This window comes from Plectropomus leopardus, chromosome 13 (genome assembly GCF_026936395.1).
Source record: "Plectropomus leopardus strain MGB_pleo_1.0 chromosome 13, ASM2693639v1, whole genome shotgun sequence".
NCBI classification, from domain to species: domain Eukaryota; kingdom Metazoa; phylum Chordata; class Actinopteri; order Perciformes; family Serranidae; genus Plectropomus; species Plectropomus leopardus.
The window spans coordinates 24,871,202-24,891,647 of record NC_142188.1 but is presented as its reverse complement, the minus strand read 5'-3'; the positions used below and the strand labels follow the sequence as shown (position 1 = coordinate 24,891,647).

General features: G+C 38.3%; 1 long non-coding RNA gene across 2 annotated transcripts in view; it reads right to left on the bottom strand.

Annotated features, from left to right (window-relative positions):
- The window catches only part of LOC148187723 (uncharacterized), a 139,536-nt gene that overhangs the window by 68,634 nt on the left and 50,456 nt on the right, over positions 1-20,446 (bottom strand). The window contains exon 3 of one of the 2 annotated variants that reach the window (XR_015778495.1): positions 14,917-15,121. This is a non-coding gene — a long non-coding RNA (uncharacterized LOC148187723). Of the gene's footprint in view, positions 1-14,916; positions 15,122-17,192; positions 17,286-20,446 lie in introns of those variants that run through there. The other variant, XR_015778497.1, reaches the window with a different exon arrangement.

The window sequence follows — 20,446 nt, the reverse complement described above, 5'->3', positions numbered from 1 at the left end:
TATACTGAGAGCAACAGAAAAATCAGTAGAGTTTGATATCTGCTTATTTATCACAAGAGGTATCGTTATCGTGACATTCATAACTGCATATCACTTGCAGCAATCCTACTGCATACGCCAATGTGAATCACATGATATATGTGAACTTGTCTTTCAAGGGTAATGTAGTGCAGTGCTAGATTTTTAAAAAAATTTTGCAATGTTTTTTGCATAATGTTAGACATGATTTGGGCTTTTTCTGAACATATGTTTAAAAATATCCTTAATACAGAATAGTTCCAGGCCTGGAAAAAAAGTTTTTTTCTATTTTCATAACATTTTCAGGAATTTCATGACTGTGGGAACTCTGACAATAACCACGTTAATTATTTCAGTTTTCATGCTGCCTTTCTGGTCAATAGTTTTTTGAACAAGACATCTCACTCTGGACTTTTACATGGTTGAATCAAGGTTAAATAAATAAAGAAATCATCGCAGAATTGATTTTGATTAATGCCGCAGCATCAGCTGAGGTAGCCAGCCTGACACTTAGGAGTACATCAGTTTATGGCCTCCAGTTGATATAAATCAGAACATTTGCATGACACCAGAACATATTTTTTCGGGGCGAGAACAGTGGAATCCCTTCAAGCAACGCGCCAGCACAGTTGCACACAAATCTGTCTGAAGGAGGTGAACTCTGGCTGACAAGTGACAGCCATATCATGAATAAAACATAATGTGTGAATAGAAAATAAATTCTGAGAAATCTGAGAGGACATATTATCTGTTTTGAGTGTGTGATGCAACATGAAGGAATTCTTGGTGGTGTCCTAATCTTTCATTCCCAGATCCTGCGGCAATTCTGCGAAAGACAAACAAGTTCTGCCACGGCTGCCCCTCAGTGTCCACTGTTTCTGGGCTGTGTATGGAAATATGACACTGATAACAAATTCTGTTTATTTATCCCATATAGTTAATCCTCTGTGTCCGCAGTCAAAATCCACTAATTGGTCAGACATAGGAAGAGTCAACAGAGTCTAAGCCCCTCCAGAGCTTTAACGGAGGCCCTGTGATGTAAGGCAGCATCTGACTGGAGGTAAATGAGCCTGTTCTCACCCTGCTGACATGGCTGGATCCTCTCCAGATCACACAGCCTTGCACACAACTCCCTCTAACCAAGCTCTGACAGAGACTAATGTCCCAACATTAAGCACCCTGCACCACTTTACATCTGACCATAACCTTGCTTTGTTTTCTCCCTTCAGTGATACAGTTTTACATTACAGCAAGTCTTTACAACACGGAGGAGAGAGGAGAGAGATGGACGCGTCTCCTGCTTTCATATTCATTGGCTGTAAATATTTTAGGAGTGGGACCAAAGTAAACACTGGTCAATTCAACAAGGCATAGTCACATATTTGTCAGTGCTTCCTGTGTAATTATAGTTGAGGCTTTGCGGCCAAATTGAGCATTAAGAAAATGCATGAGGCAATGCCGTGGTTGTTGTTGGTAAGCAGTTTTTTTTGGTGTGTGCCAAACATTAAAAAAAATTGAATGCGAGTGTTTATTTAGCTTCTTGTGCTTTGTTTAATAATGATGTTTGTCCATAAAGAGGATGGAAGCAAGGCTCAAAGTGAAACTGTAATGGACGGAGAGATTAGAATTCATTGTGGAGAGGACAACCAACCTAGAATCGGATCAGATTTTATTTGATTTCAGGCAAAACAACTTCAGGTTAAAAGATGGTCTGTTTTGAGATTTGAGATTTGATTTTGCTTCAATAACATGTCTTCTTTAAGAGACATTTCTTTAAGTGGAAAGACACATTTAACTGTAATTTAGTTCAGATTTCTGTTCTGGGAATGAATGCAAAAAGCACATATGTAATTGATGAATCATTTGCAAATTTAAACATAACATTTCAGAAAACTTTCATGGGGATATCCATTTGTTAGAATTATTATTATATTATTAGTATTATATTTCTTTGTCTAAAATATGATTGGAATTTAGTAAAAATATATTTAAAGGTCGTTTTCACAAAATTAGTTTTTATTCAAACTCTGAGGTAGAAATTTCAATTTCAGTAGAACTTGTATAAACCAGACTTTACAGTTTTATTCCAGTCTATTAAGGTTTTTACAGGGGGGTCTGTTCATGTATCATTCACAGCTTGATTTATATCATTTTATTCCAAAAAACATAGCAAAAACACATTTTTCATGGCCGCTGACGAGATATGCAAATCCCATCAGCACATATTTAATTAGATAATGCTTTAGTTTCATTTAATATCTATTTGATTTCTTTTCACCTGCAGTAGCTCCTTTTTCTTTTAAAAATATCACTGGAATTTTAAAATAAAAATCTTTATGGGCCATTTTCTCAAAATGAGTTTCTTTTTTTTGTCTTACTCTGAGCCAAATAATCTTAACATCAGTAGCATTTACACACACTAAACTTTCCAGTTGTATTACAATCTATTTTCTGCAGTTTAGATTGATTTATATGACATTTTATTCCTAAAAACATGGCAAACATGCATTTTTAATGAAGCGATACAGAAAGAGATATCAAAACAGCTCTAATATGACAACAAATTGAAACAAGAACTTTGAACCTAACTTTATCAAATGTTCAGATTTTTGTTCTGGAAACTATCTGCAAATCAGTGCATATTTTAGTAGATAATGCATCGGTTGCATGTTTGAACATCACAGAAAACTTTTCATATAACAAAATAACTGCATTAGTGTAAGTGACCAACTGGGGAAGTTTCATGGTGATATCTTTTGGGTAAAACCAAATGACCCTATTTACCCGGTGTCTCCCTTTCATACAAAAATAAAGCAATATAGAGTAACAGAGCAGCAACGGTCATCCTAAAGTATAACAAATGGCAATAGCTAAATATCAACTGCACTGCCAGTTAAAAAAGCATCAAGCAAGACCATGTCGTATTATAATAAAACTCCTTTAAGCTTTCATGAGGAGAAAAAGTCTTATCTGTTGTTTCCCAAGGGAAATTAATTAATCAACAGTATAACAAGAAATATATCTCTCTGCTTTGTCACAATTTTTGTATCATTTCTGTGACAAATTCAATTGTAAGTAGGTTACTGTGGTAAAACACATCGTCAGGATGATAACTCCACATTACCAGCTGAAAGAGAAAAACAGCCTCCATCATGTTCTGCAGGGCGAGGCAATTATACAGGAAACTTACAAAATAAAAGTAGTCACGCTATTGCTCAGTGTGCTTTGTGTCAGTCAAGAAACTGTTACTGCAGTTCAAAGGCATATAATTTCACTGCGCTGGCTGTAGATGTATTTGCTCCAAGGTAACTTTCAAAATCAAATTACTATAGACCATGATCTGCCAGTGAGAAAGGAGTGCCAATCAGACAACTAGTTAATCACATTTCTCTCTGTTGAGAGTATATCCATATCTTTCACATATCGGTTTGTTGCTAACTCTCATTTATACATTTCCATGGGTCTTTGAAAGCCAGTGGATGGCATTTCAGTTGCTGCTCCTGCTGTGGATCAGTGTGATGTTCTATGTTTCTGCATAGTGAATAAATTAAGTTGACAGTTTGATGGGTCTCAGGGGGTTAACATAAACATGTTTTCGGAGGTTTAAAATATGAGCCCTTTGGTGTGTAGATAAGTCTTCAGAAGCTCGTTACCATCAGCTATGTGGCCACGGTAGGTCATTAATGTTTGAGGTTAAACTGACATTAAAAACAGGATTGGATACAGTCATTTCACTGTAAAGTAAAATGTATTTTTTCATTTATATATCTAGAATATTCTGGCAAGTGAGGAATTCTAATAAGGAGGTTTCCAAGGTTTGTTTTTGCTCTTTCGTAAAAACACACAGTCAATACAAGGTTTGTTTTTGCTCTTTCATAAGAACACATAGTCAATGCCACAAGCTGATCTTTAGTCACAAACAAACGCTGGCTTGTTGATTTACAGAAGAACAATAGGTTTCAGACCTCAAGTGTCAAACTCATAATATTACAGCGTCATTCTCGAAGTCTCAAAGAAAATGCTTTTCCTCAATGTGGCCCCAAAACTCCATCATAATATAGACACATACACAATAAACTAAATGAAAAATGTGGAAAAATCATCTGTGAATATCTCTCATCAAAACTATTCATAGCGGCAGGGACGCAAATTTGCGACAGTTGCACACAGGGATAACATGGTGCGGGGAAAAGTAGGACTGATTACCCAGGGCCACAGTGGGAGGGCAGCCCTTGAAAGCAACAGTTTAGGGTTTTTTTTTTCTTTTTTTGATGTATGTATGTATGGATGGATAAATGGATGGACGGATGTATGTTTGGACTGATGTACTTTCCATTCGGTCACAGTTGAGGCATTTCAAAGTGGTGAACCAAGCAACCAACAGACTGACATTACCATCACTGGAGCCGTGCTACTCGAGTGGCTTACAAATACAAACTTGATGCACAGCCAAGGTTAAACAACACAACTTCACAACATGTAAGGCTTTGCTGCTCAAATATGAGAGAAAATAGGAGCAAATTCTCCACTTTATCTGGAGACTACAACACTAATCTGTATTGTAGAGTTATCAAGTGATAGATGCCACAGCAACTCCAATGAGAAAGAAAAGGGAGGCCCACTTAATGAACTAAATGTTTCTTTGAATTTTCATGTTTTTAACTTCACAAAGATAAGAGCTCTGAAGAAAAACGTGTGGTTATCTGCAGACATTGAGCCTGGGTGCTACCCGAGGTCACCTATTATCTGTTGAAGAGCAGCAAAGTCTCTTTTGATGGTGTTGCAGACTGTCTGGTCTGGGCTCTATTGTCCGAGAGGACTGGTCTTTCACGCAAGTTGTTTCACTTAAAAAAAAAAACAAATCATTTTAGGAGTGAGAAACATTGTATTCTCACGTAAGGTCTAAAGAGATGACGCATGCACACAGCTAACAGGTAGCACAGGCACATTTGTATTGGTCTGTTCCTCCCACCTTCCTTTACCCTCTACCCACTGGCACTGAAGGGGTTAAAGCCCTGCTCCTTTTTTGATAACAAGTACCTTTTTCATTATATGATGTTATTGACCAATAAATAATTGAAAATGGTCTACAGCTATACCGTACCCCTCCATTCCAGTTATTTATTGCCACACACTCGGCGTCTCTCCCTCAGTTACCTTTGAACTGAGCCTCAGAAACGAAGCCAAGTCTTGCATTCAAAGGTGCTCCTCGCAGTAGACATTCGAGCCCAGTCTGTGAGGTTACCTTGACAATTATGCATCCTCATAAATATTCATAACTGGTGGCTGGACCTCAGTGTTGACACTGCAATCATGCAAATTGCTCTCGTATCATGAATTTCTATCAGATATATGGATCACTTACAGGCTTTAATGAGTGAATTTGCAGCAAATAAATAGATTAGGGACCTTGAGTAGCATTTAAATGACAAGCAACAAGTGCTAGAACGCTGTTAGATCTCTGTGATAATTTTGTGGTTGCTCTTTATTAATCTAATTTGTGAAACACACTCTTACTCAACCGTAAGCCGCAAAGGGAAGAGGAAGAAGTAAATAGTTCATGTCTTTGAAATTTGCTAGAATTTCTGTATTTTCTCGATGACACTTCATTTAGAAACACATTAGGAGCATTTCTCTACTTTTCTCTTTTTTCCTTTCAAATCCTGTATGTAAATACACCATACAAATGACAGGTGCATCCCAGGATATCAAACATGTCTGACTAATTCAGAATAATTTCCTGAGCTGGGTGACAAATTCTGCCTTCCTCCTGCACTATGCATAGCCACAGCGAGCGTAGGCATGCATACAAAGTAGGGTGGAGATTTAGCTTGGCTTGCCGTAGCGTGGCTCCCCGCCTCCCTGCAAAACCGCCCCACACTTCCTTCCATGCCTTCCTCTCTCTCCAGCTCCAGCTCCCACTGACATGAAAGGGCATGTCCTCTGAGGATCATGTCTGCCCCTCTGTGCCTGTCAAGGCTATGTGTCCCTCAGAGACACAGCACTTTAAAAAATGATGCAAGTGTGTGTTGGTATGGGAGAGACATTTTGGGATTACTAATCCTACCACAGTTCTATGAACATCCAAGCCAGCAAACTTTTTACAAAACAGTGAGATTGGAAAGAAAATTAAGCCGCACTGCTCATGGTCAAGGCAAAATAAGTAATAATAGAGTTGGTAGCTTAGGAGAGCCTAGCTCCTTACTCATTATCCCACATGGCCTTTCCTTGAATTCAGCTGCCAGACATTTAGGGGGAATCGCAAGCCATACCTGAATAATTGAGATAAAAACTCAGCTGGGAAGGAAAGCTCTGAGCTGGCAATCTGCAGCCTCTTATTGATAAGTTTGTGCACAGGTCTTGTGCCAAATTCTGAATCAGTGCTGTGGGCCACACTGAGGCCATGACTCACGCTGTAGTTCAGCACTCATTCTCTCTACCCAGAGTGCTCAGAGTTTGCTCCGAGGCCTCCAAACACTAAAAAAAACTGTTATGATAACGTAACGTAACGTAATGCACTGTAAAAACACGAACAGAAGCAGTGCAGGGGCCGTCTCAGGGTTTAAAGGTATACTCCAACCACAAAATGACCATTTGTTAACCAATCAGTCATGACATAAACCTTAAATTCAAGAAGAATTTGTTTTTCTCACATGCCTCCCTGGAAAATGACTAAAATTGATTTATTAATTGATTGGGGACACATTTTAAAGGTCCCATATTGCAAAAAGCCAGATTTCCCTGTCTTTGTTGTTTATGTATGGGTGCTACATAAAAACTGTAAAAGTATCAAAACTTTCAATTCAGAGATCAATGCACACAGTACGTATTCATAAACTGTGCCTTTAAACAAGCCACCAGGACTTTGTGAAGTTGCGATGTTACAACTTCACTAAATAAAAGGCAAAAACTGCCACTAAAATGCCCTTGCAGTCATTATCCAGCTGCAATGACGGTGCAGAGACACAGAGAACGCAGATGTGAAAGACCAAGAAACACGGAAAAATCAGAGCAGACTGGGCTTTTTCAGGAGCGGGGCTTAAAGAGACAGGCGTTAAAACGGTGCACCTCAGACAGAGGGTGAATATGGGTATATTCAGGCTGACAGCATGAGATAATAAGTTTATAAAAATAAACTGTATTTGAATATTAATGCATATAAACATGTTCTAGCAGAAACCCAAAATACAAGTATGAACCTACAGTATAATCTAAAGCCTCATTCCCACTGCACAAAAAAACCACTAAGACCCACTAACATCTGTTTTTTTAATGCAATGGGAATGCATACGATTGGCGTTCTCACTCGGGTCAAATGACAGTAGACACGGGTTTTTATCGCCACCGCCTCCAATCGGCTTTGATGGGAGCACAACACTAAGGTGAACACGCTCAGGTGAATGCTCTAATTTTAGCTCCTTTACCGGCGAGATGCAATGAAGCCGTTACTAATTACTGTCCATGTCCTCCGAAGCAGCATCAAAACATTGTTCCAAATACATCTGCACCAAGTCTGAAAGGGGGACTTAAAAAGTAAGAGATATGGATACACCAACAAGACAACACACACATTATTGTTGTCACAATACCAAAATTCCGACTTCGATACGATACCTACCCAAAATATCTCGATACCAATACTGATACGATACCACTGCAAAAACACCAGGAAAAGAAATGAAATAATTTATAAGATGAGAGACCTGACATGACAGAAATGAAGGGCTTTAAAAGGGGAAGGCAGACAGTAGGTATTTACACTACCTTTGAACTGCGTTATAGTCAGTTTATTCAAATTATCATTGTACAAATTAACTTTTAATTGAAAATCAGGCATAAGCCATCAGTTTTTTCTTGTCTTGTCAAGTCAACAAAGTGATATATTTAAACTGCACACAAGAGAGTGCTATTATGTAGTTACTGAGGGGATTTATTGAATGAATTATGGGCACCAGATCAAAAAGATTAACTCAGCTACTGCTCTGTTCAATAATTTGCATTTTTTAAAAGTATTTTTCACACTTTGTGTTGTTTTCAAACACAGCTGGAAGGTAACGCTGCCTCAGCTGGGTTGTTGCAGATTTTGCTGGCATGTGTTTGTGTGCTTTGTGGGTTGCAAGAGATATATAAATGATCCTAGTGTTAGTTTCAATAGTTTAATGATTCAGTTTAATAGTCTATAAAAGCCATACACACAAATGACAGTAACTGTAAGTCTGTCACTTCGTGATCAGGCTCTAACAGCTCAAACCCAGGATCATTAGCCTGCACACCACAGCGGTGCACTAAAGTAGACTCAACACAAAATACACCTCCTTATTAACGGAGCTCTCCACTCTGTAATCATGTTATTTATCACACTCGCTAACCAACCTGTCGCTCTTTGAATTCATTAATCAAGTCAGCGTTTCTTGCGGCGAGATGCTTTGAGTGCTTTGATCTTTAAGACACGTGCTTTGCGGTGTTCATGGGGTTACCCTGATTGTCGGCAGTGTAAGCAAATATTATTATTTTCGCTCTGAGCGTCTGCTTTGTCAACAAGCTGTGGACGGTCTGCAAGACAAGTATCTGAAACTTTAGCAGCCACGACTCTCACTCTCGCATCTCACCATGACAGCAAACACATGTTTGGCACGGCCACAACGGTGGGAGTAAAAAACACAGCTTGGAACAGCACACACCCACACAACCTCCTACTGCAGGGAATGAAAGCAGAGCCTGAACACAATCACACACACGCACACACACACACATACACACACAAGCCAGCAGAGGCAGACTCGCTCTCCCGCGATGAGTTCTGTGGCAGTGAGAATACAGCCAATCATTCAAGTTTAGCAGGTCTAAAAAAAAACGCTTGCACACGCTTATTTTGGTGGGAAAGCGATACAAGTCTCAAGTTAAACTTTCAATTAAATTTTCAATACTAAGATTTTTTTAGCAAAAAATCATGTGACTGGGAAGGACTGAGTTTACCACTGGATAAAAAAGGACTTGGATTATACTGCACAAGTAGTGTGAGTGTTTATAAATGCATGTTTTACTTTAGTTTTGCTGTGCTTAAATGTGGTCCCCAATAAATCAACCAATATGTTTGTCGTTTTCCTTGGAGGCATGCAAGAAAAACAAGTCTTCTTCACAAATTCATGGTGACACAGCATGACTGGTATAAAAATGATCATTTTGTGGGGGAGGTATTATGGTGATGAATGGTGACCTCTGCATTTCTGCAACAAATATAACAAACAAAAGTTCTTACATATGTGCTGTATAGAAATGAGGTAATTAGTTTGCCTTGTAACAAATAACAAACAAACCATTCAAAAACTCAAACTGCTCTTAATACCTTCTAAACAAATCATTTCCCTAGAAAACTAGTACAGATGAGAAACCACATTCAATGAGCACAAAGAATGCACAACTTATTAACCTAATAAAATACAATAAGTATCTAACAGAGGATTATAAGCCATACTGACAGTAATTATGGTTTGTGTGTGACTGTGTGAGAGATTGTTTTTATTTCAGTGGTCCCTGGCGCTAAATGCATTTCTTCTGGGATGCTTTTGTGTTTGTGATGCCTGTCCTGACTTTGTACTTAGGCTTATTTAAATTATTAAAGGTAACTAACTTATGAAGACAAATGCATTTCATAATGGATTCAGCCATTATGCAAAAATACTGTAAAATCCAGACTGCTCCTGCAGGAGACATTAAAAAAACCCAGACACAATTGGTTGTCTAGTAGCACATGAAGCAAAAGGCCCAAAGCACTATCAGCTTAAATAGACAATTCAAAATGACAAAGGTTAAAAACAAATGTTTTTTCCCCACATTTTATGTAATGTTTTTAGCAATGACTACATGTTCAAACCTGCTGCTCGGATCATTGGTGCTTTTGTTTTAAAATGTTTGAGTGTGATATTTGTGGGCTGAATCTATTCCTCCTGAATGTGACTCAAACTGCATTTACTCCTGGATGCTGTGAACTGTGAAGAGCAAACCCCAACAGGAGCTCACGGCTCAGGAAAACAAAGCGAGTCCTCAGCTGCCTGCAGTCAGACTACTCAAAACCTTCTTACCTCAGATCCTCTGCAGAGGCCGACAGATGGCCTGACGTGGCCAAAGATACCACAGCAAATAGGATATATATATGGTGAAAGGATCATCATATGTGTATGGAGTTTCAGGTGCCCTGGGTCCAATTCTGATGTGGGCTGTGAAAATACCGTAATTAGCCTCCTCTGAAAGCCTACAGCATAACTAAAACCACAATGTGGTGATGATTTTTATATTGATTTTTTTTGTGATTTTTACCAGTTCACACACCAGAGAGCATGCATCCATCATGCTTAGCTGGAAGCCAATTTTGTTTAAATTCTCCACAGATCTCTAACCTGGCAGGACAACAGGTAACCAAAAATCTGTCCAACAAACAAACAAAATGTTAATTGTTCCGTGTGAATCTCAAAGACAAAAAGAACTGCAACAAAGTAAACTTCCACCACAAAAATATTATATATAAGAATCAGTGCACCTAAAGACCTAATTTCTGTATCCTGGTTTACTGCATCTCATCACTCTTAATGTTCCCTTAAATAATTAATTTAAGTAATGATTTAAAAATTACATTTTTTTTTAATTGCATCCCCATTTGATTAAAATTCATCATTGGCATTCTTTTCATGCCTTTAAAAACAAGAATTACACATCTTTAATCTATTACCATGCTGCAGTAAGAGAATATTGAAAAGAAAGATCATATTTTATGTTCTTTTTCTCTTGCTCATCACAAATCCATTTCCTGTCTGCTTCCTCTTGATTAGAATTTCATTCCTTGATCACAAACTTCATTACAACTCAACTGGTGGCTATGCATGTTGAATTCTGCATTAAACTAGAACAGAATGAATAAATAGACCCGATGCTAAACACAGATGTAAAATTGTCTCGATAAAAAGATGCATTAGTGTTACACTGTATCTCAGTTCTGAGTGCAATTTTCTTTCAGCACAAAGGTTTGACACTTGCTGTGTGATAGACAGCATGTGGGGATGAGAAAACACATTGGCTTCACTCCTGAGAAATACAGGAAAACAGGCAATGTGGGAAATGGAACAAATATGAGATTCAGAGGACGGTGATGGCAGGGAGAGACCGTAAGATGTATTTGACCCGAGCAGTGAAAGATTGAAGAAGATCTCATGCTGGCAACTTTACTCTGAGTTTGTCGCGACCTACAGAGATTCATCAAATGCTCTGCCATGTTTCGGCTGCAGCAGACAGTGATGCTGTCTAGACACATTTTATTCCCTCAGATCTAATTGACTTTAAATATATACATAATAATATAAAAATATACATATTGTGTTGACATATGCAATTATTTGGTAAAAATGCAATTACCAAAAGGAGGATTAATTTTTGTGTTTCTGCAACTGACAATTTATGTTCTGTCATTTGAATGACGCATATCTGTGTGAGTTAGCGCTAGAAATAGTTTGTAATATCATTTCAGTTCCAGTGGCCACACAGGCATTGAAGCAGCTGGAGGGCTGAGTTTGTCAGCTGCTGCATCTGTGATGAGCACTGCCTGCGATACTCCATAAAAGACAGTGAGCTAATGCTAGCTAGCCCCCCTCCTTAATGCAGGACAAAAGCAACTATCTCGCTGTGCTCCAAAAGTCAACATGCCCCTCTGTGACTTCCCCTTTGGCTCTTGCCCTCGGGGGAGTCCCTGCCACCTTCTTAAGTGCTCTTGCAATTGTCTGAAGGCAAAAGTGAACTTGGTGAGATCGACCCTCGGAGGGCTGAGGGAGCGAGTACACATTGAAGAGGTGTGTATCCCCCAAAAGGCACTGCAGTTATACATGTGATGCAAGAGTATACATCCATGGTTAGGGGGCAGTAATAAATAAAACTCCAGTTGCACCACAGAAGAAAGAGAAGATGAACAAACAGATAAATAAAAAAAGAAAGAAATTCACTGTCTGACGTGCTTTTCAGTTTCACTTTTTCTAATATATCTTGTAGGTCTGCTCAGGTAGGCTATCGTGTATAGATTTATTCGTCTCTTAGCGGATAGCTGCTCATTGTGAACTGCCATATAATTAATTGCAGTTAATATTTAGCCGACGTGAAAATTGCTGTTTTGCAAAGAACAATAAACCTGTAAAAATAAGCTATAATAATGATGATATAGATAACAATCAGAATTTATTAAATCAGAAACTGACGCAGCTAATTACCAAGACACCATCAATGAACTATAATTACCTGCAGATGCCTTCAGCTCAAATAAAGGAGTCTGCAGTTATTTACTTAATTTATTTATATGTATTTCTGATGGTTTGTAAAAAGAAGTACAGTACTAATCCTGCAACTGGCAGTCGATCCGTGATAGTCGGGCTGAAAGTGAACAAGGGTAGGTGTGTTTCTTGGATGGTCCCCCTGATACAACATGTGTGTAGTGATGTTAAAACAGGAATCTCTGAGCGGCAGGAGCAGAGGTTTGTATTTGTTTTGCAGTGTTTTCAACAACGTCACCTAGGGGGACTTCTCTCCAAGAAAATTACCCCAAACGTAACCACTTAGAAGACTCAAAACCACACAAGTACAAAATCACTTTCACAGAAAATGGAAGTCCCAAATACAAAATTCTTTTAAGTATTTCTTTTAAATGACAGACGGTCTTTAAAATATGGTCCACTATGGTCCACTACACGCACAATCAACTAAACAGAAAAAAAACAAGCGATACATCAACAATGCTGACACACAAGAGCTCAAAAAAGAAAATATAAATCTTGCAAATAAACAAACCAACAAACTGAAAAGAAAACTCACTGTAACCAATTAAACCAACCTCGACAAAAAGAAACACAACACACTGCTTGCTTTCTCACAGGGGAACCCAAAACATTCCCAGAGTCCAATATGGACAGCTTCACCATTCTCTGCTGAAGGGAGGCGGACAAAGCCACAGAGCTAATTGTAAAAACAAGGACGGTAGCGTAGACTGTGGACATAGAGAAAAAACATGTGGATATGTGGAGGCTCATAGAGAAAAAACAGTAGTTGTTCCAGGAAGCGGACCACCTCCACAATGCAAAGCATGACATAAAAGTGCCTGTAAAATGCATGGAAAATCTAAAATTACCAACTGGGAGTTTCACTTGAATTAAAAGTATGCTAATGTAGCTTTACAAACAGTACTAGACAGCAGGAGAGTGGGAGCCATCAGGCCAAAACCCGCTCACTATTAACAGGAAAGAGACCAGGGAAAGAGTTACACTTAGCTGCAGGGCAAAAAGAAGCCACCTGAATGTATCATCATAATATACACCATTTAATGTCCACCAAAAGTGAAGATGCTTTAAGCAAAGGCTCAAAGCGAGGAGTAATACTCCGAATCTACAAGGACCACTATAAAACAAGGAGTGTACGCAGATATAATACCATAACACACACACTCACACACACACACACACACATACACACTATGAACATTCAGCACAGTTGAACCGCAGGAAAGTATTCTTAACAATCGCCTGGAAACTCAACCATGTGGGAGACACGGCATCAGTCACACCCAACAGCGCCACCAACATCAAAACTAAGTAGGAAATGCACAATCGAGCAACAGTCACTCTGCCAAATACAGACACACACACACACACACACACACAAAAGACGAAACTCTGTTACATTCTTTGCTAATGTTAGAGCCCCTCGGCTTTTTAATGGCCTGCCTGAGGAGATGTGGCCTGAAGAATCAGTGACTTCTTTTAAATCTCTTCTTAAAACCCATTTTTATACACTTGTATAACCAGTATTTGTTTGAGATCAAAACGTTTTCAATAAACTTGTGTGGCATGGAGTAAATGTGCAGGCATTAACTTTTTTCTCATGTGCGCTGTTTTTTGGTAGCTTTGCACCTACCTGATGTGCGTACAACTACTCTTTTTTAACCAGTATGTTTTACCACAAAGTACAGAAAAGGGATTTTACAATTACATGCAAAGACTGGGTCAGACTCAAATTCAAGAAACATTGGAAGCCAAGAGGATGAAAGACGATAGAGGACAGAAACACAGGACTCCAATATAGATATTGCTTGCATATACTGAATGCTTAAAAAAGTGATAAACAGGTGGAATTCTTACGGTAAGTTCAACAAGAAAGTACAACTTACAACATACATTCACAGATTCACTTAAAAATAAACTAAACAAATAAACTGCTTTATCTGACTCAGAATTATGCCAGTCCAATCAGATTTGTCAGTTCAATACCAATATCTGACTATTCATTTTTTGTTTTCTTATAAAGTTTTAAAGTTTGAGCGGAAATCAGCAGGACATTCAGTGTGACAGCGACGTTCATGAAATATGGTAAACAAGCTAATGGCACTAACAACAAATTGCAAATGCCTAACAACATTTTTGCAGACACTAGATATTTAACAAAAGCCAGAGATTGTGTGGTATTAATTTGTTGTGAGCTGAAAATTCACCACACCTTCACCTCAAGGTACAGCCTCTCTGTCACTCTGTGCCACTGCCTGCACTTCTAAAGCAGCTTGAATCAAAGAGTAGCTTGAAAGTCAAGAGCACTCACCCCACAACAAAATCTGGAGACCAAAACATCCCCTGAAGTACACTGCACTGCAAACTGACTAGCAAAAAAAAGCACAAAAAACAACTGCTCGATTTGAATCAGTCTCAGGGGATTGAGGGGTCTGACTGATCATACAAATCAACCACTCTCAGGGGTAGGCCCTATTTAGGATCCTAAAATATGGCTCTATGTCCCTTTAAGAATCACATTTCTCGATCTACCAAGGTATGTATGTTCTCTTTTCTCTGAGCTGCATGTGTGTGTACAGTGTAATCCTACCATGTTTGACGTAGGTGTTCAGTTCACAGCCTCCTCAATGCAATAGCAGATTCGGGCTCTCGTGGGCTGGTCTCGCCGTCCAGTTCTGGAAAATGGGTCTCTCTGAAATCATCTCCAAATTTCTGAAATCTCCTCCGATGGTCCTGAGATTTCTTCCAAAGTCTTGGCTTGTCGTGGAGGGACTCCAAAAAAAAGAAACCATGACCTGTAAATGGAGTCAGATTGTTACTTTTATGCTTCTTCTGTGAGAATACAGTTAATGACATAAACTCAGTGCTTCAATTCACAACTCCTGTTGTACATTTGTCGTTCAACTCTGTTTAAAAAAATCACAATTTCACTCATATCCAAACTAAATGACTAGAGAGCTGTTTGTTAGTAAATACCCTAATGCCATTGAGGTGCATAACATAAATCACAAACAGCTTACACTTTGGAAATTTAAATTAATTTACCTTTAAAATATTCATAAATTTCCTGTAGGTACTAAAAAGAAATACACATGCTAATGATTAAATTCACTTGCGAAGTACATCTTAACTAGCAGCTTGGCTGCAGCAATTTACTCAAGAGTACATAAAAATATGCATGAAAACAAAATAAATTACAGTATTTTCTTTATAGAACAACAAAATATAACACACCACTCATTGGCAGTGTATTTTTACATCTCTGTATTAAATGTTAAAGTTCCCCACTCTCCAACAGCTCTAGCATAATCTACTCGGATTTTACACGGCGCTAATTTAGCAGTGACGCTAGTGGACACTGGAGGCTAATGTTTTTAGCACATGTAAACGGAGTTTAATGTAGCGAAAATTAGCATTGCAGCTAGCGGATGATTCAACTCACCACTGAGCAAATTCGCTTTGGTCAAGGCGTCAGGTCTCGTGCACGCGTTACGACAGGCGGCTTACTCTCTTTTTCTATCCAAACTGTGCTTTATATTGTCAAAACAAAACATATATTAACACACTGAAACACACCATTAACTTTAACAGAGTTTTCTACTGGTTTTTTTTTTTTGCGTCGTTTCTTTCCACTTCAGTGACCTTCCACTTTTCTTTTTCCTCAGACTCAACCAGTCTCTGCCCTTTCACCTCAGCAGCGTAATCTAACGTGACACATGGGGGGCGGGATGAACAATCTCATTGGACAAAGAGGACGATGCCGGATATAATTGGTTGCTCATCAAACTCAATGATGCACAATCAATATAAAATAATAGCCAATTAAAACCCTCTCATTAATACATTCATGATTAAAACAGTTAGTTTTACTCTGTTGTTGTTTTTTATCTATTACATTTTAAGTATTTAATCACATGTTATCATTACAAAGGTTAAATTAAGGCTTTATTTAGTCAGGCATCCTTTTTTTCTTTTTCTTTCTTTTTTTTTTTTTTTTTTTTTACCGTGGGTTACATTTGCTTATATGCAAAGTTGTTTAATTTAACTTGTCTTTAATTTATCTTTGTATTCTGTCTTGACCCTGCTTATTAAGATTGTTATTAATAGTTAATAATTAATAATTATTCATTATAAAATAGTAATAGTAATATTAATAATAATAATAATTAATCATGTTTATTTACTGCTTTTATTCTTTTAATTTGATTTTCTTTTATTGGTATGAGTTTTATTTTTGTTTGGGTGTTTTTTTAAATAATTTTTATTTCTGTTTCTCATCATCACCTTAGTTTGACATTATTGTGTGGCTTCTATGGCAATATTGCCGCTGCAAGAAATCCATCTTGCTTCTGCTTTGCTTTGTAGGTCAAAGCACTTCATAAACTCTGTATTAAGGTGCTATATAAATAAAGTTTTTCCTCTTCTTTATTACCATTATTATTATTACTTATTTTTCATTTTTTCATTACCTAGCAATCACTTTGTTTTCCACTCCAAGTAGAAGCTAGTAAGTCTACCTTAAACTTCCGGAGTTGAATACAAACTCATACCATAAAATGTTGGATGTTGTAAAGAGATAGACAGCATAAATTACTAGCTGGTTAATAAAAAAATAGGAGAAAAATTGTACCTCCATATAACATGATTATGACATGCTCTAGGTCGTAGTACGGCACTGATATTAATAGCACCACCAGCCACTGCCGTGGAAACTGCCCACCCAGTCTCTGCAAATATGTCAGCTCTATACTTTATTGAAAAACAGACAAACATGCACAATAGTCATAGAATCTTATTACTATTCATTACTGATCAACATTTATTTCCTTACACAACGTGAAGAGATTTGAAACATTTTAATAAATAGTGGAGGTTGATGAAATCACTGCAGTGTCATGGTGTAATATTCTCTTGAAAAAAAGTGTCTGTATTTATCTTCATTTCCCATTAAATCTCAGACTGAAGATCAGATGCATCGTTTCGTGTTCAGAAGAGAAGAGAAGGAATAAGAAAACAGGGTATTACTTGTACTACAAGTATCATTTCAAAGCAGACTGGCGAGATGAACTCATCAGAGGGTGAAAATAGAACATCTTAAATGTTAATCGATGTTACAACAAAGGCTTCCTCTGCTTCATTCGTGGACCGCAGAGACATGTGCAGGATCAAACCACTGTAACCATGGTAATGCACATTACCTGACAAGGTTAGTTGTGTTTGACAGGGCGGTGGGTGTTGCATTATGCACACAAGAGGTTTCAGCATTCTGCTGACAGTCACGTTGAGGGCAGTGACAGTGACTGGTTGTGGCTGCCCGGACATCTTTATACAGGAATGGTGTCTGTGCACACTGCTCAGGCGCATTTTTGCAGCATGCACAGATTCGAGAATACTATGAAGTGCAAATGCTACAGCACATAAAGTGAGAAACAGATGTGTGACTTAGAATTTGACCATTTCTTTTAATGATTTGATGCTGTGTGTGCTGTATGTGATTACAGTGGATCAGCAGCACCGGGAGACAACTTTCCCCGGGGGACGATAAAGTATCACATCGCATCAATGAGCAAAACACAAATTGAGTCAGTAATTTCAAATGGAAATATAGAAGCAGTACAACGATAAAACTTTGTGATTCAATTTGGAAGATTTGTGTAACCCTAACAGCCAATTGCTGTTAAGTTATCAGGCTGGATCTCAAACCCAGACTAATTTTAAGTGAGTATTTCTCTCAATTTTCTGTGTTTCCTGTTGAAGCCCGCTGTCTGCTTTAAAACTATTGTAATGTCAGGCGCTCAGATATATGGTTTAATGGGGTTGTACGGGAGTTAAAGAAAGAGATGGACTTGATTAGTTGATGTATTGTGGTATAAAAACGGATGATTAAGAGAAAAACAAAGAAAACAACCAGCCTTAAGTGTCATTTGGGTGGCAGAGACTGAATTATTTCAGTGAAAGGACAATTTGAGGCTTTTTCACAGATAAGGTGTTACCTTTGATATTACTGCACTGATTTTCATTCAAGCTTCACTTCCTTTATTAAGCCTTTCAATAAGCAGTTATAAAGAACCTGCCTGGCCTTTTCTTCCTTAATGGATGTTAAAAGATTTTTAGCATCAATGTTGCCTTTACAGCAAACTGAGGGAGCCTTTTCAACCCAATGGCAAGAAAAAAGATCTCATTTGACATTTCTACAAACCATGTACATGCTACATTTGTACATTATTTTGTAGTGGATATAGTGAAACTTTTTTTTCTCAGCAAAGCTGAAATGAAGGTGAGGTTTAGGCATAAAAAAAACACTTGGTTATGGTTAGGAAAAGATCACGAATGGCTTAAAACACCCATGTTTGGTGGCACAAAAGCTGCTGAAAAAGCAGGTACGGGTCAGTGAAAAATACCCAGGTTCGGTGACTCAAACACAGCTGGGAAATGTCATGATCTGTTTTTGAGAAACACCCAGGTGTTGTGGCTGAAACTCCACTGGGAAACCCCTTGATGTGCCAGCAGGAAATACTCAGATTCAGTGTGGAGAATGTTGCTAAAAAAGACCCGGCCTTGATAAAAACATACCCAGGTTTGGTGGCACAAATACCCCTAGGATCTGTCAGTGAAAAAGACATTTTTTCCAAGGTTCAAACACCGCTGGGAAATGTCACAATGTATTAGTAAAAAACACCCATTGGTGCTACAAATGCTACTGGAGAACGCTGTGATGTGCCCGGTTTGATGGAAAATACCCGAGTTTGCTGTCACAAACCCCACTGGGAAATGCTGCAGTCTGCCCCTAAATCACCCAGATTCCACAAAATAGACTCCGGTTTGGTGCCACCAACACTATTGTTGTCTGTTGGTTTTGAACAGTCAATCAACCATCCCCTCCACCACTTGATGACCAAGTCAACTTCTATATTATGCCACTTTTAAAATGTTGATATGATACATATGAAACATGCATGTTCATGATTTTCAGAAATGTACAATGCCAACATTTTTTCTTTTGGTGACCCAACTGGGCTTTTTACAATGTTAAAAATGAATCATTATTCCAAAGCCATTTACTTACTAATTATATATTAACCAAGCAGTGAAAGTGATTTTTTTTGTACATTTTCAAACTTTTATGAATGTTGTGACATGTTGCACATTACTTTTCAATCTGTCATGTGTTCCCTACATTAAGAGATAAATAAATAAACCTGGCAATGTTATTTCCTCTTCTACTGGGGTAATCCAAACATCGAGATTACATGTCAGAATGGGATCAGATATGTCCGTGTCACAGATATTCTAAATCCAGACGACACGTGCAATCTTGTAAACACACAAGGCCGCAGCCAGCAATATTGTACACCATGACTTATGGCTACACGATAAACCATCCTTTAAAAAGAGGAATTTCAAGCAGACAGGCAGGGGATGTATGATAGATTAGTTGTGTCAGGTTTTATATCAGCCATTTAAGTTGTCACCCTCCACAGCAAACAGCCCCGGAGGCAGACAAACCTCAGTAGATTTCTGCACAGTGAGCACTCTTCTTCTTCTTCTTATGCAATGAAGCTGGTGAATATGATTGAGAGATTATAGATGTGTTACAAAAGCAAAATCTAGAGAATGGACTGCACATTGTAGCTGACACATCATCAGCCTTTACAAACATCATGTCCATTCCAGTGCACTCTTATGTATTTGACATTTTCCCACTAGATATTCATCAATATCAGCCATTCTTAATAAACTCATTCTGGATTTCTCATTGTCTCTCATTTAAGCCTTCCCTCTGGCGGCCCACCCAGCTGCATCCCCCTGCCACTCTAATGGTATTTTCTCCTATCAACCAGCTTATCAAATCCAAATTCCAATGATGGATAAATCTGCCTGAGCTGATGCGCTGGAGTGCTGCCTGCTGCTATCAATCAACGTGTTGCCAGGTGATTGTGTCCTGCTGGGATGTATGACATTATGAGGTCCATTTGGAGGCCCAGCTGAGTTACATTGGCTGCAATCGCTCAAAGTCAATTTCCACCATTGGTCGCATTCTCGTAATCTATGCTCTTCTGGAAAAGCAGTTTAGCCCTCCTCCTTGCATCTCTTATACATGTTGCGCTCTCCATGAAAAT